Raw genomic sequence first — 13864 nt, forward strand, 5'->3', positions numbered from 1 at the left:
GCGGGAGCGGCGGCCGGGGAGTCAGCGTCCGCCTCTCTCTGCGAGCTGCACGGCTGTGTGCGGCTGGCGGGGGAGAGAGCGGGGGCTCAGGGAGCGCTCTCCACGCGGCTCCGAGGGCTGGGCGAGGCAGAGGGCGGTGCGAGCGAGGATGGCAAGGACTCGCACCGCGGGGCAGGAAACAGTACCTTTTCGTTGAAGCAGCTGGGCGTCTGTCAGCGCGGCGATCCGCGTCGCGGTGTCTTCCTTCCGACGGTAGAGCGAGCGGCGGCTCGGCTCTGGCTCGGGGGTTGGCGTTGCGGCGCGGGCCGGGTCAGGCTGATGAAAACGCCTCGGGGTTTCCTCACAGAAGGGGGGACACACGCAGAGGGCAGTGATCCTCAGCGCAAGCCTCTGTCAGGGGGTAGCGCTCACTGTTCCTGGAGCGCTGGTCAGGGGGCAAGTTCACAGGCAAGCCCTTGGAGATCTTTCAGCAGAGTTTGGCACAAAGTTCAAATAAGCAAAAGTCTTTGGTAGTCTTTTCTTTCCTCTCCTTTGGCAGCAAGGCACCAGACACAGGCCAGAGACAGCACTCCTCCTTGTAGTCCTTCCAGGTCCTTCTCTTCGGGCAGAGTTTCTTCTGTAGCACAAACAGGATCTAATTTACAAGGAGCAGGGCTCCTCCTTTTATACCCAGTTTCTTTTGTTCTAGCAAGCCAGGGGGGCCTCTGCATAACTGCTCCAGTCTCTGAGTACTTGTTGTGGGTACTTATGACTTCTGCATTCAGTGTGAGGGCAGGCACATCAGCCGCTCCCCAGGGGGGCGGAGCCGGCATTGAGAGGGCAGGAGTGGCCTGAGCACTTTGTTTACAAGCTTCGGTCCTTCCTGGGCCAGGTGCAGGCTGAGTCATCAGTCGCTCCCCAGGAGGGCGGAGCCAGCATTGTGGTGGCAGGGGCACAGCCTGATGCATCATTCAGGGGAAACTCCCACCACCCATTAAGGGGTCCTCCTGCTAATCACTACCTGTCAACTCCCAGCCCTGTCACTCACACACACCAGACAGTCAGATCCACATCCAAGCAGAGGCGGGCTGAAATGGTTAGGCCAGCAAATGCTAACTTTCTAAAAGTAGCATTTGCAAACACAGGATATTAAAATAAACTTTACTAAAAGAAGTATTTTATTATTCTGAGTTCAGGCATACTAAACATTAATTTCTACCATGTTCCCTGAGCCTGCTGGGATTATAGAGTGTAATAATTCCAGCAGCCCATCTGGCCTAAAGGGAACTGGTAGCCTTACAATAGTGAAAAACGAATTTGGCAGTAATTCACTATTAGAACATGCCACACACATCAGGGCATGTTCTACCTTACACTTACAATGCACCCTGCCCTCTGGCCTACCATAGGGGTGACTAACATGAAGGTTAAGGGAAGGTTTAGGGGCTGGCAAGGGGGTGCACTTGCCCAGCCAGGGTGACAGTACCAGACTGCACGCAGGTTCTGCAATGGCAGACCCTAGACACATTTTAAGGCTGCTTCTGTGGGTGGCGCAACCAGCGCTGCAGGCCCACTAGCAGTGTTGGCATTCACAAGCCCCGGCACTCCTGGTGCACTTTACTAGGGACTAACAGTAAATCCAATGAACCAATCATGGACATCAATCATATGTACACTTTACAGTAGGGAGCACTTGCACTGCGGCACGGGTTGGCCGTGGCGCAGTGCCCTGAGTAGCAGACACCATCAAAACATTGGAGGCACAACAGCAAAAAGTGGAAGGGAAACTCACGCCAAGGTGCCAGGTCTAACAGTAGGCCAAGGGTGAGTTTGGTTGGGCCAATGCGGGCCCATTTTATAACAATTCTGAAAGCAGACTACAAGCCCTAGAGTTACACATGGTTATCAATTCACCAAAAGTGCCAGGGGTAGCGGAATGATATGACACATCCTTGACCTTAATGACATCACAAGAAGTGACATTATATGCCCTTTGACCCTCAATCATCCTACGAAGTGATATCACATGACCATAACCCTTATAACAACACAATGATTGACATCGCGTAAGTTATAATAAAAGCCATAATTAAACATGACTAATCCAATAACACAACGTTGAAAAATGTCTGTTTTAGATACCACTTGTATTAGGGGGCTGATGTCATATGAAAGGAGATTATTAATCGTTTTTCTTAGTTTTAAATGGAAAATGATGTGTTCATCTGGAGAGGATAATTCAACATTTATTCTTAGATACTTTTGGACATTTATGATTCTCTTGTGGCTGCTTATGCAATGAGGCATGCACTTCCACCATAGGAATATTATAATGTATGCCACATCCTACAGTATATTACTGAGTACATCATACACAGACTACAATACATAAACACCTTCAGAATCCACACACAGAAACAGCCGGGTCCGGTGGACTAATGCGTCTGCTGTAGGGGCCTTACAGTAGGGGCCTGTGTTCGACCTCATGGTCACAGGTTCAAATACTGGTGGGTCTACTCAGTCTTTCATCTTTCCGAAGTCAATAAAATGAGCACCATTGAGTTGGGTAACAGTAAACATCTGTTATTCAGTGCCAAGATAACCTTGGGTGAAAGTGAATTTTACAAATACACAGGTTAAGTTACATAATTGAGGTGCAAAACGATGCTCACATCTCTGGGCTCCGGTGCCACTGCACCTGCTGCATATTGGCAGGTAACACCCTGTCCCCACTCCCCCATATACAGCCTAACTGCAGCTTGCCTCCAACATGAAGCTCGAAGGGGCACAGCATCGAGGAAATCTCACCTACCTTGTTCAGATTTCAAAGAGCACTGCCAGAGACCTGCAGTGGTGACCACAATTGGTTCAAGGGCAGACCTCTCTCCCTTCCCCAACCATATCTAACAGTAGTGATGGATGCATCCCTTCTAGGATGGGGCGGCCATCTGGGGGAGGTGGACATCAGAGTACTCTGGTCTCCAGTGGATGCCAAGCTCAATATCAATCTTTTGGAGCTTTGGACGATCGAACTGACACTGAAAGCCTTTTTCCATCAAAAAAGGGAAGGCTCATACAGGTGTTCATGGACAACACTACTGCCATGTGGTACTGCAACATACAGGGCGGGGTGGGGTTGTGGACTCTGTCAAGAGGCCCTGCATCTCTGGACTTGTCTGGATCAACCGGGTATTTCCCTGGTGGTTTAACACTTGGCCAGGGCGGACAAGTTCAGCCAAAGGTACCTTGTGGATCACAAATGAAATCTCCATCTGGAGGTGGCACAAGGTCTCTTTCAGCGGTGGGGAGAGCCTTGGCTAGATCTGTTTGCCTCTTAATAGAACACGCAATTTCAGCAGTTTTACACCTTTGCAAGGTGGCTCTGGATTGGGGATGCTTTTCGCTGTGAGTGGAGCTCAGCCTCCTATACGCCTTTCCACCCATATCACTTCTTTCCAGAGCACTCAAGAAGATCAAAAGCGACCGGGCACAAGTTATTCTTGTGGCTCCGGACTGGGTACGGAGAGTTTGGTATCCCGAGATTCTAGACATGAGCATCGATCCTCTGGTCAGGATGCCCTTTTGGATCGATCTTCTGTTGCGACAGCAATGGAGCTTCTGTTGCAACAGCAATGGAGGATTCTCCACCCATACCTGTCCACTTTCTGCCTCCTTGCGTGGAGATTGAGTTGCGACATTTGACAGCTTTTTATCTCCCTCCTTAAGTCTGTGAGGTTATCTTGGCAGCCAGGCGTCCCTCCACAAAATTGATATACACCTGCCAATGGAACACATTTTGTAAATATTGTACATACCGGTCTATCTGCTCCCTTATCTGAAGTCCTTCTGTTTATACTTATCCCACTGAAGGGCTTGGGGCCCAGTCCACCAGGGCAAAAGCGGCCACCATGGCTCTACAGCGTGGTGCTCCCGTTACCAATTTCTGCCAAACTGCCACATGGGCATCTCTGCACATGTTCGCCAGTCACAACTGCCTGGATTCCCAGGTTTGCAGAAGAGGCCTGTTTGGTTGCTCTGTTTTGCAGGATTTTCTGGTCTAAGATGTTCCGCAGTCCCTCCTCCGGGGATGATATTGCTTGGGTATCTGTTCAAAGGTAAGGAATCTGTGGTTAGATGTCTCTATCAGGTGGCCGAGTTACTTACCTTTGATAACGGCTTATCTGGTGGAGACATGATCTAGCTGCAGATTCCTTACCGACTCACCCATCCTACCTGCACTGCAGACTTGGTTTTAAGTGTCAGGGATGTTCCCTTCAGGGTCCTAGTTGTTCATCTTTTAACACACCATAGTGAGTCACTTCATGGCTTTGCACTTCTGGCATGGAAAGTCGTGAAAAGTGCTAACGTCAGCACGCTGGAGTGGCGGTTATATTGACCACACGGACGTTATAATGACGACGAACACGACGTCCTGCTGAGTTGACCGGCGCCATCTACCGGCAAGCAGAAGTACTGCCAAGAAAAATCTTCCATATCCAGCCTGACGCCTGGAAGTTCAAAGGTAAGGAATCTGCGGCTAAATCATGTCTATCCCAGATAAGGTGTTACTGAAAGTAAGTAACTTGTCCATCTAGGCTATAACTGTTTAAATTGGGAGAATGGGTTCATGCAGATCCAAATCATACACTTGTGTGAACCCATTTTAAAATATCTGCAATTGCCTAGCAGCCTCCTCTTTATCCCTGCAGAATATTACGGCCTTTGCTATACAATGGGAGAGGAGGTAATCTAACAGTGTCTATTCAGCTCTGTAGAAGCCGCAGAGCATAATCACAATTAGTTGCTGACACTCCTCAGAAGACCTGAACATACCAAACAATGAAGAATCGTTAAGAGTTGTGCACCTTTAAATGATCAAATAGTTGATATTGATCTTTTGAGTGTGAAGGCTGATCAGTCGGTAGTCCCCTGTAATATCAGAAATGCTTACTGCATTTCCCCAGTTTTAGTATCTGGGCATTTTACAGTGAGGCAGGAGCTCTTAGGGGGCATTGGAGTAAGCTTGGGCAGTGAACTCTGCTCTGTTGGCAGAGTTTGCAGAGTTTTTTGCGCTACATGGAGCTCACAGTTTTTCCTCGCTCAGCAACGGTAAGTTGGCGAGAGCGAGTGAGAAAATTCAATGCTGGATCACTTCCCTGTGAGATTCCTCAATGCGGTGGTCACGGATGATCTCTACTGCTCGCGTTTAGAAACATTCCGTTCGTGTTGAGGAAGCTATAGCTCGAGTAGAACTTCTACTCGAGTGGCAGAAAGAAGCAGCACCCTCTTGCACTCTGTGCAATGCTGTTTGCACTGATTTTACAGCACAGGACAAACACCGGCAGTAAAAACAGTGCGAACGGCGCAAGGTAACCCACTCCGCCGCTTGCGGAACTCCATGTAGCTTGGGGGAGTTTTTTGTCACAATGTGGAACTCTGCAAAATTCCACCCAGCTTAGCTTGGAGCAATGACTGGGGTCATGAGTGTTTTATCCGCTCTGCCCAGGAATTTTATGAGGTTGGAAATTACTTGAGGATGAGCTTCATTCAAGAGAAATTTAACAGCCGCTGGCATTGACCGTGTCCCTTGTTTAATTAATAGATGGTGGAGTCGTCTTCTATACTCATCTATTAGGATGGGCATTTACAGAACAAGTGAGCTAGTGATTCCTGGAGCAGTCCACATAATCTGCACATATTGGTAACAGTGGAAGTAAGATTCTGGTGCCTGTGAACTGTGTGGATGAGATTATGGTGTGGGGTGAAGATTCTGGTGCATGTGAGGTGTGGGAAGTTTATTCTGGTGCATGTGCATTGGGTGGATGAAATGCTGGTGTATGTGAACAGGGAGGATCTAATTCTAGTGCCTGTAAACTTTAGTATGTGATTCTGGTACATGTGTCATTCAGTGAACAGATTGTGGTGCCTATGAATTATATGAACGTGATTTTGGTACATTTGAACAGGTGAGATGTCATATTAGAGCATATAATCTGGAGCACATGCACTGCACGGTTGAGATTCTGGTGCACATGAACTGCACAGATGAGGTTGAGGTGCTTGTGAACTAAAGGGATGAGGTTCTGGTGCACGTGCAATGCAGGAATCAGATTTTGGTGACTGTCAATTGCGTGAATATGATCTGGGTGAACAGTGGGACGTCATTATGGTGGTGTGATTCTGGTGCATGTGAGCTGCAGGGATGAGATTCTTTTGCATTTTGACTTCATGAAAGTTCATTTAATGCATGTGAACTGAGGGGACAAGTTGCTGGTGTATGTTAACTGCAAGGAACAGAGGGGCATATTATCAAGGAGGTTTATCTCCGCTTTTTTGGCTTTAAAAGCCAAGAAAGCGGAGATAAAATTATCTCCCTATTACCAAGCTGTCGCTAACACCAATTAGCGACAGCTAATAGGAGATAACGACCATCTTGGGCCCCGCTTTGCATGTCAGTGATATTTATCACTAATGACATGCAAAGTGGGCGTGCCAAGATGTTAGCGACTGGAAACAGTCGCTAACATCGCTATCTCCTATTACCAACTTTTGGAGATATTCGCGCTAAGCGCGAATATCTCCAAAAGCTAACACTTGCCCTGAGCAGTTCTTAGCCATGTTAACCAATGGGAGGTGGATAACATGGCTAAGAGCATTTGCTCGATAATGCATGAATATCGCTGACTTTTCAGCGATATTCATGCATTGCGGCCGTTTTTTATCGCATTTGCGATAAACCTTGCTAATAGCAAGGTTTATCTGCGATAAAAATCGCCGATGTGCGGCGATAATTTTTGTCTCTAAACAAGTTAGAGACAAAAATTATCTCTATTGGTTGGTAATATGCCCCAGATTTTGGTGCTTGTGACCTGCATGAGTACGATTCTGCGGCAAGTGGAAAAGAAGTGCTGGTCTGCGTGATCTGCAGGTGAGATGGTGGTGCCAGGGAATTGCATGAATGTGGTTCTGCTGCAAGCCAACAGATGAGATCCCAAAATGGTGGGTGTGACTGTGGTGCATGTAAACTGCAGAGATGAGATTTTTGTTACATATGAACTTCAGGAATGAGGGGGCATATTACCAACAACTAGCGATAATTTTTATCTCTAACTTGTTTAGAGACAAAAATTATCGCCGCACATCGGCGATTTTATCGCAGATAAACCTTGCTATTAGCAAGGTTTATCGCAAATGCGATAAAAAACGGCCGCAATGCATGAATATCGCTGAAAAGTCAGCGATATTCATGCATTATCGAGCAAATGCTCTTAGCCATGTTATCCACCTCCCATTGGATAACATGGTGAAGAACTGCTCAGGGCAGGTGTTAGCTTTTGGAGATATTCGCGCTTAGCGCGAATATCTCCAAAAGTTGGTAATAGGAGATAGCGATGTTAGCGACTGTTTCCAGTCGCTAACATCTTGGCACGCCCACTTTGCATGTCATTAGTGATAAATATCACTGACATGCAAAGCGGGGCCCAAGATGGTCGCTATCTCCTATTAGCTGTCACTAACTGGTGTTAGCGACAGCTTGGTAATAGGGAGATAATTTTATCTCAGCTTTCTTGGCTTTTAAAGCCAAAAAAACGGAGATAAACCCCCTTGATAATATGCCCCGAGATTTTGATGCCCACGAATATCAGTGAAGAGACTGTGGTGCTTCTAAGCTGCATACATTTAATTCTAATACATATGAACAGAAAGATTGAGATACTGGTACATGTGACCTGCAGGGAGGAATTTCTGATCCATTGCTGGTGCGTGTGAACTGCGGAGATGAGCTTCTGGTGCACGGAAACTAATGGATGTGTTTCTGGGCTTGTGTACTGCAGTGATGAGTTAGCTGTTCCTGTAAACTGCATAGATGTGTTTCTGATGCATGTGATTTGTGTGGATGAGATTAGGGTGCATGTAAACTGCGAGAATACAATAGTGAGACTTTTTTTAAAGTGCATGTCTGTTGCTGTGTCATGGTAGATATTCATGTTCTGAATGTGCTTTTTAGGTCGAGCTTGTGCAGCACGTGCACTGTTCTGCGCAGCATGCTGTATTCGAGTAAGAACGTGAAGCTCCGGCCAATTTCCGCTGATATTTTTCATTGGCTTTTGTCATTGTCCTTTGTAAATGCTGGCTTCTAATTGTTTAATGGGCTCTGTATTCCCTCTTTAGTACCACCTTGTCTTCATTCGTATCCTCCCATGAGGACTGCCCTTTTTACTTCTGTTGTTACACAATATGTCTTATTTGTCTGTTTGCATTATTTTCTTAATGAGTTTCTCCTACTGCAGGCACGACATGCTTTCCGGCAACATTCAGCTCGCCATGCACGCTTTCACTTTTCAAGCATCCCGGGGCAATGGCTGCCACTTCTTTAAAATTAAATAGGTCTTGCACTTACAAGAGTTTGAGCTATTGGCATTGTAAGTGACAATGCCTTATATTTGTATGTTAATTATCAAAACAGATTAATAAAAGGCATTTTCATTCACAATGCCAATAGCTTAAACTCTCGCAAATGCGAGTCCAGCAAACTTTTACTTCAGTTATAGGCACTGATCATTTTTGTAAATGGTGCTCCACTACACCCCAATTGCTCAATTAGGTCTGACATTTCTAGCTTGAAACATTTGCTGCAGACGCTTCAATTTCTCTTGTCTCGTGTGGTAACCATTCATCCACCTTAGGTTCTAATATTCTGCTAGAATGGGAATGTATGCAATATGTAGCACCACTCATACTGGAACTTGGCTACTGCCCCCTCAACACGCTCGAAGATGCTCCTGTTTGGGGGAAGGTGATTATTATATAGAGGAGTGTGCCTTTTTAAGTCTGGCTTGACCGCATAGCTTTCTTCAAGATATACTGCTTCCAAATCAAATATATATATTGACTGGTGTTGGCTCCGAACACTGGAGCATTAGTCTCGATTCTCGTGCAGTTGGCTGCATGAGAGAGTATTTTAAATCTGAAAAATATAATCATGCACCACACTGTTTGTCACATTCATTTTTCATTTCAATAATCTTTATTTCGATCACAGATCATAAAAGATGCAGAACAATACATACAATTAAAAACTTATTAAACATAGTGTGATCCAAATTGATAAGAAATAGTTAAAATATTAGATAAGACATTTGTGGAAAGCCGCTGGTCATGTCCATTTATACCAGACTTTTCATCATTCGGCTTCGGGTGAACCACAGTGTAGTTAAGAATTTTGACAGTGCAAAAACAATAGGAGGGGAGAGATCGGATTTTAGAACTCTATAAGCAGTTTGGTGAGATCTAAATCCCAAGTTCCTGAGCATCGGAATTAGCCAATATTTCCTGCTCCGCTCGTAGCCCTTGCAGAAAAGGACCGCATGCATGTCGTCCTCCTTCGGGTGTGCACACATTGGGCAAGTTGATGTAGTGGAGCAGGCTGACCAAGATGCTGTAAACGAAGCTAGAGGAAGGCATCCATAGCGCCATTGTAAAAACAGTTTCCTGGTTAATGCAGGGGAAATCTCGTCTAGAGTTTTTTCAAGGGAATATGTATCTTTTATTTTCAAGAATAAATTTGTCAGAGACCCCTCACGAGTGTCATTAGAGGCTCTGGTGAGCATCATGGCGTAGTAGGTACTCGCGAGTGCCTTTTTTGGGATCTTGGTACAGGAATTAAGAGGATCTGTCCATAGTTCCGGGAATCCCATTTCCTCGAACTTTCCCTTGACGTACGTCAACCAAGGAATCCTCTTTGTGTTCCGTAGTTCCAAGAATTCATGTAGTTCCTCTCTATAGCTTGCGAGATCTGGGCTAGACCACAAACGCCTCCAGAATTTTAGGGGTTTTAGTCCTAGCTCCTCTGTAATGGGTCTGATTCCCAAATCTAACCTGAGTGGTAGTAATGGGGTACTCTGGGGGAGGGCAGCTACCTGTCTCAAAAATTTGTTCTCCGTGGACTGTAGCTTTGGATACTGGGTGTACCCCCACAACTCTCCCCCGTAAGTGACCCCTGCCCTGGCTTGTGTTTTGTATATATGAATGATTGGGGTGAGTGGTCGATAACTAGATTTATTTGCCAGACGCAAAGTGCCACCCGCCAACTGTGCCAGTTTGATGGTCACTTTGGCCTGGTGGGTTGACCAAGTTAAGTGTTCGTTTATAGTGATCCCCAAGTATTCGATATTATGCACCCGTTCTAATTGAACCATGCCTAGCTTGGGCGGGGTTCTATTTCGGGAGTTGGGATTTAAAATCATGAATTTTGTTTTTTGAGGATTAACTTCCAGTCCCCGGTCAGAACAGAAGTCAAGGAAGCCATCCAAAATGCGTTGGATCCCCATAGGGGATTTAGACAGCAACAGGGTGTCGTCTGCAAACATAATTGCAGGCACCCTGTTGCCAGTCAACTTGGGGGCGTCACAGGGTGGGTGCAAGTACACAACCCTGTCTTACACCTCTGCGAACGGGGAACCGCTCGGTTAGTTTTCCACCTTTGCCACACCTAATGCGGGCGTAGTTATTAGAATGAAGTCTCATCAGAATTGCCAGGATATCGGCGGGGACATTCAGCTCTTTCATGACATTCCACAGCCTAGCTCTAGGCACCAAATCGAAGGCGGCACGTAGGTCTACAAAGATGGTATAGAGACTGCCGCCTTCGATTATCGCTGTTTTCCAATAGAGCAGTTGTAACCTAAATATTTGGTCTGTAGTGGATACACCCTCCCGGAATCCTGCCTGATATGGGGACAGGATATCCATTTCTTGGATCCATGCTTGCAAACGATTTAAGATCAGTCTGCCAAAAAGTTTTTGGGTTATATCTATCAGGCTGATAGGTCGATAGTTGGACAGGAGCAGGGGGGATCCCTTTTTATAGATTGGGACTACCTCTGCTCCCGTCCAAGTATCGGGCACAGTCATTCCCCCCTGGATGGCATTGAATATTAGTGTGAGGTACGGTGCCCAGATCCCTGGTTCCTGTTTGAACAGGTCCCCAGGGACCCCGTCCAATCCCGGGGCTTTTCCAGCAGCTAGACCTTTAATGGCCTCCCTTACCTCTTTTTCAGTGAATAGAGCCCCCAAAGGGGTAGGTACGGGCAAAAGACTCTCGCTGCTAAAATCCTCAGCTCCCTCTGCATATAGTGCTTCAAAATGGGCCTGCCATACTGAGGCGGCTATATTGGGTTCTATTGCAGATGATAACTCAACCGTGCCATTCGCTACTACACGCCAAAATTTGCGTGAGTCTCTGGTTGATAATGCTTTCACGAGATTCTCCCAATAGTCATAGTCCCATTCCGCCCTAGCATTCACTAGGAGGGACTTGTACTTATTTCTTCTCTCGCGGATTACTTCCCTGCTAAGGCGTCCCTTTATGGCAGATAGCAAATGAGCCTTAGCCTTCCTACATGTGGCATTATACCAAGAGGTCTTTGGCTTATAGCCCTTCCTTTTCATGGAAGTTGTAAACAGGTCTTGTTCGAGGGAATCTGTGATATTTTTATGGATTATTGCTAGCTCCCTTCTGGTGTCTTCGTCTGGGTCTTTAATGCCCAGATCAAAGGCACTCTCTAGTAAGGGAATTAACCTTTCATAGAGGCAGGGTAGTTTGTCTATACTGCTAGCCAGCTTCTCCCACCTGACTTTCCTACGGTTGGTTTCAAGTAGGAGACCCGACTTGTCATTACCAGATCCCTGTGATGTGTCCATATTCCCGGGAAGGGAATAAGTCAGTTCCAGGGAGTTATGATCACTATCGTTTCTTGGGCACACTTTAAAGTCAACTATTGCTGGCCACATGGAGGTTTTGACCATGATGTAATCAAGTCTAGATTCACTACCAGGTTTGTTGTAGGTCGGGTTACTAGGTATATCCGAGCTACAACGGCCAGTACATGCCCTAAGACCGAAATTAAGAGTAAGGGCGTTTATTTGTAGGGCTAGAGGGGTCCAGGCCCTTGGCGGTGGTGCCGCCGTCTCAGGTATGAGCCAGCAGGAATCTTCATCTAGGGAAGGGCCGTCGCGTAATCCGGGCAGGGGTTCATAGTGGGAATTAAAATCGCCCCCAACCAGACAGGCGAGATCGCACGGAATGCCCTCTAGGAATCTAGCTAACTCATCTATGGTAGGTGACTCTTTATGCATTTGGGTCGGCCTAGAGTAGATGTTAATAACTAATAGCTTTGTTGAGTCCGGCCATTCTAGAAGGACAGCCAACAGATCGTCGGAAGCGGTCTCTAAATCAGAGGCTTGGCAACCTAGATCCGTTGCTACCCCTATCATTAGTCCCCCAGATGGTCTCCCCTTTCCCCCCCACTTGGCTGTTTTGGAGAAGGAAGCAAAACCCGGTATGTCCATTGCTTCCCGCGCCCAGGTTTCTTGCAGGAGTATAAGATTTTTAGATCTAATGTAGGAGCCCCACTCTAGGCAGTCTAATTTACTAGAGAGCCCTGCTACATTCCACGAAATTACTGTTATGTGTGGTACTTGGACGCGCGGCGGACTCGCAGCAATATCAATGGGATCTTGGTGGGCCCTATGAATTGAGGATGGATATGTGATGTCCGATAGACTAGTGACAGTGGGTAAGGAAGGGTTCATCATGGCTGGCGTCTGGATCGATTCACCTAAACTTGTTGTCGATGTATCCGCCAGTGTATGTGAATTTGTATCGAATATGGGAACTGTAGGTGTGTTGGTGGTAATTAGGTAGGTTGCAGAAGCAACGTTCCCCTCTCCAACCGTCTGTCAATCTACCATATCCAAATTGCTGTATCGATTTTGAGTTGGTAGATAGGCAGGGTAGTGCGTTCTATATGGTCCGGGTATTCCCCTCCTATGACCACCACCCCCCCTCCTCCTCCTAGTGACGGTTTCCCACCCCGCCTCATCCCCGTAGCCAGAGATATACTCAGTTGGTCTCCCCCTATATGGAGGGTAAATGTTAATGTCTCTGTGACGGGTATCCCAACCCTCCAATAACTCTTGGTGGTGTCCCCACCTGTGATCCTCAGAGTTATAAAGATTGGAGGGGTAGAAAAATGAGAGGGGAAGTGTTTGGATGGTATTACCGAAGTCCTCATCAGTAGCACAGGAGCAAATATATGCAGCTGTATTGGGGTCTCTAAAGGAGACCAAAATGCAATCTCCTCTGATGGACTTCCTAGTATGCCCCACCCATGCTACTCTCTTTGTCGTGGAAATGTCACTCGCAGTACCTCTCGGTAGTGGTCTATTAACCGAGAGCCAATTTATTACTTTATTCTTGAGTGCGGTGTATGATTCAAATGTGGGGGGGTCAAGTTCTGGTACCCCAGCCAAAACTACGGTGTAGGGGGCGGCTTCTGGTGGGAGGTTTACAAACTGTAGTTTTCGTTTGGTGTGTGGCTTCTCTCCCTCAAGTGGGGGGTCGTCCTTGGTTTTAGTCAGTGGAGTTGGATTTGGTTTTGATGAAGGGGCCGGTTTGGGAGTAGTAGTATTTGTTTGCAGTGAGGGTGTCGGGACTGTAAGTGCAACAGTAGGTTTTGGTGCATTGTTTTTTGCAGGTTGTATGGCTCTAGGTTTTAAGTCTGGTGGTTTGGAGTTTGATGCAGCCTGCAAATTGTTATTTTTAGCAGAATTAAGGCCTGTACCCTCCTTTAATGTCTTAGTCGCATTGCTGTCAGTTTTCCTAGCATCGGCAAGTTGCACCGTTGCCTTTTCGATGCTCACTAATCTTGCTTCGATCTTAATCAGTCTCGCCTCTAGTGGGCTTAATAGAGACCTGAGCAGTGAACCTATATCCTCCAGAGTGATGTCATCCGAGGAGGTGTTTAATGGGAGATTTTCAGTAGATTGTGAGGGTGGGGTTAATTTAGGTGGTCTGGGAGTAATTGGCGTTCCTGATCTTACC

Source organism: Lissotriton helveticus, chromosome 2_1 (genome assembly GCF_964261635.1).
Source record: "Lissotriton helveticus chromosome 2_1, aLisHel1.1, whole genome shotgun sequence".
Taxonomy (NCBI): Eukaryota; Metazoa; Chordata; class Amphibia; order Caudata; family Salamandridae; genus Lissotriton; species Lissotriton helveticus.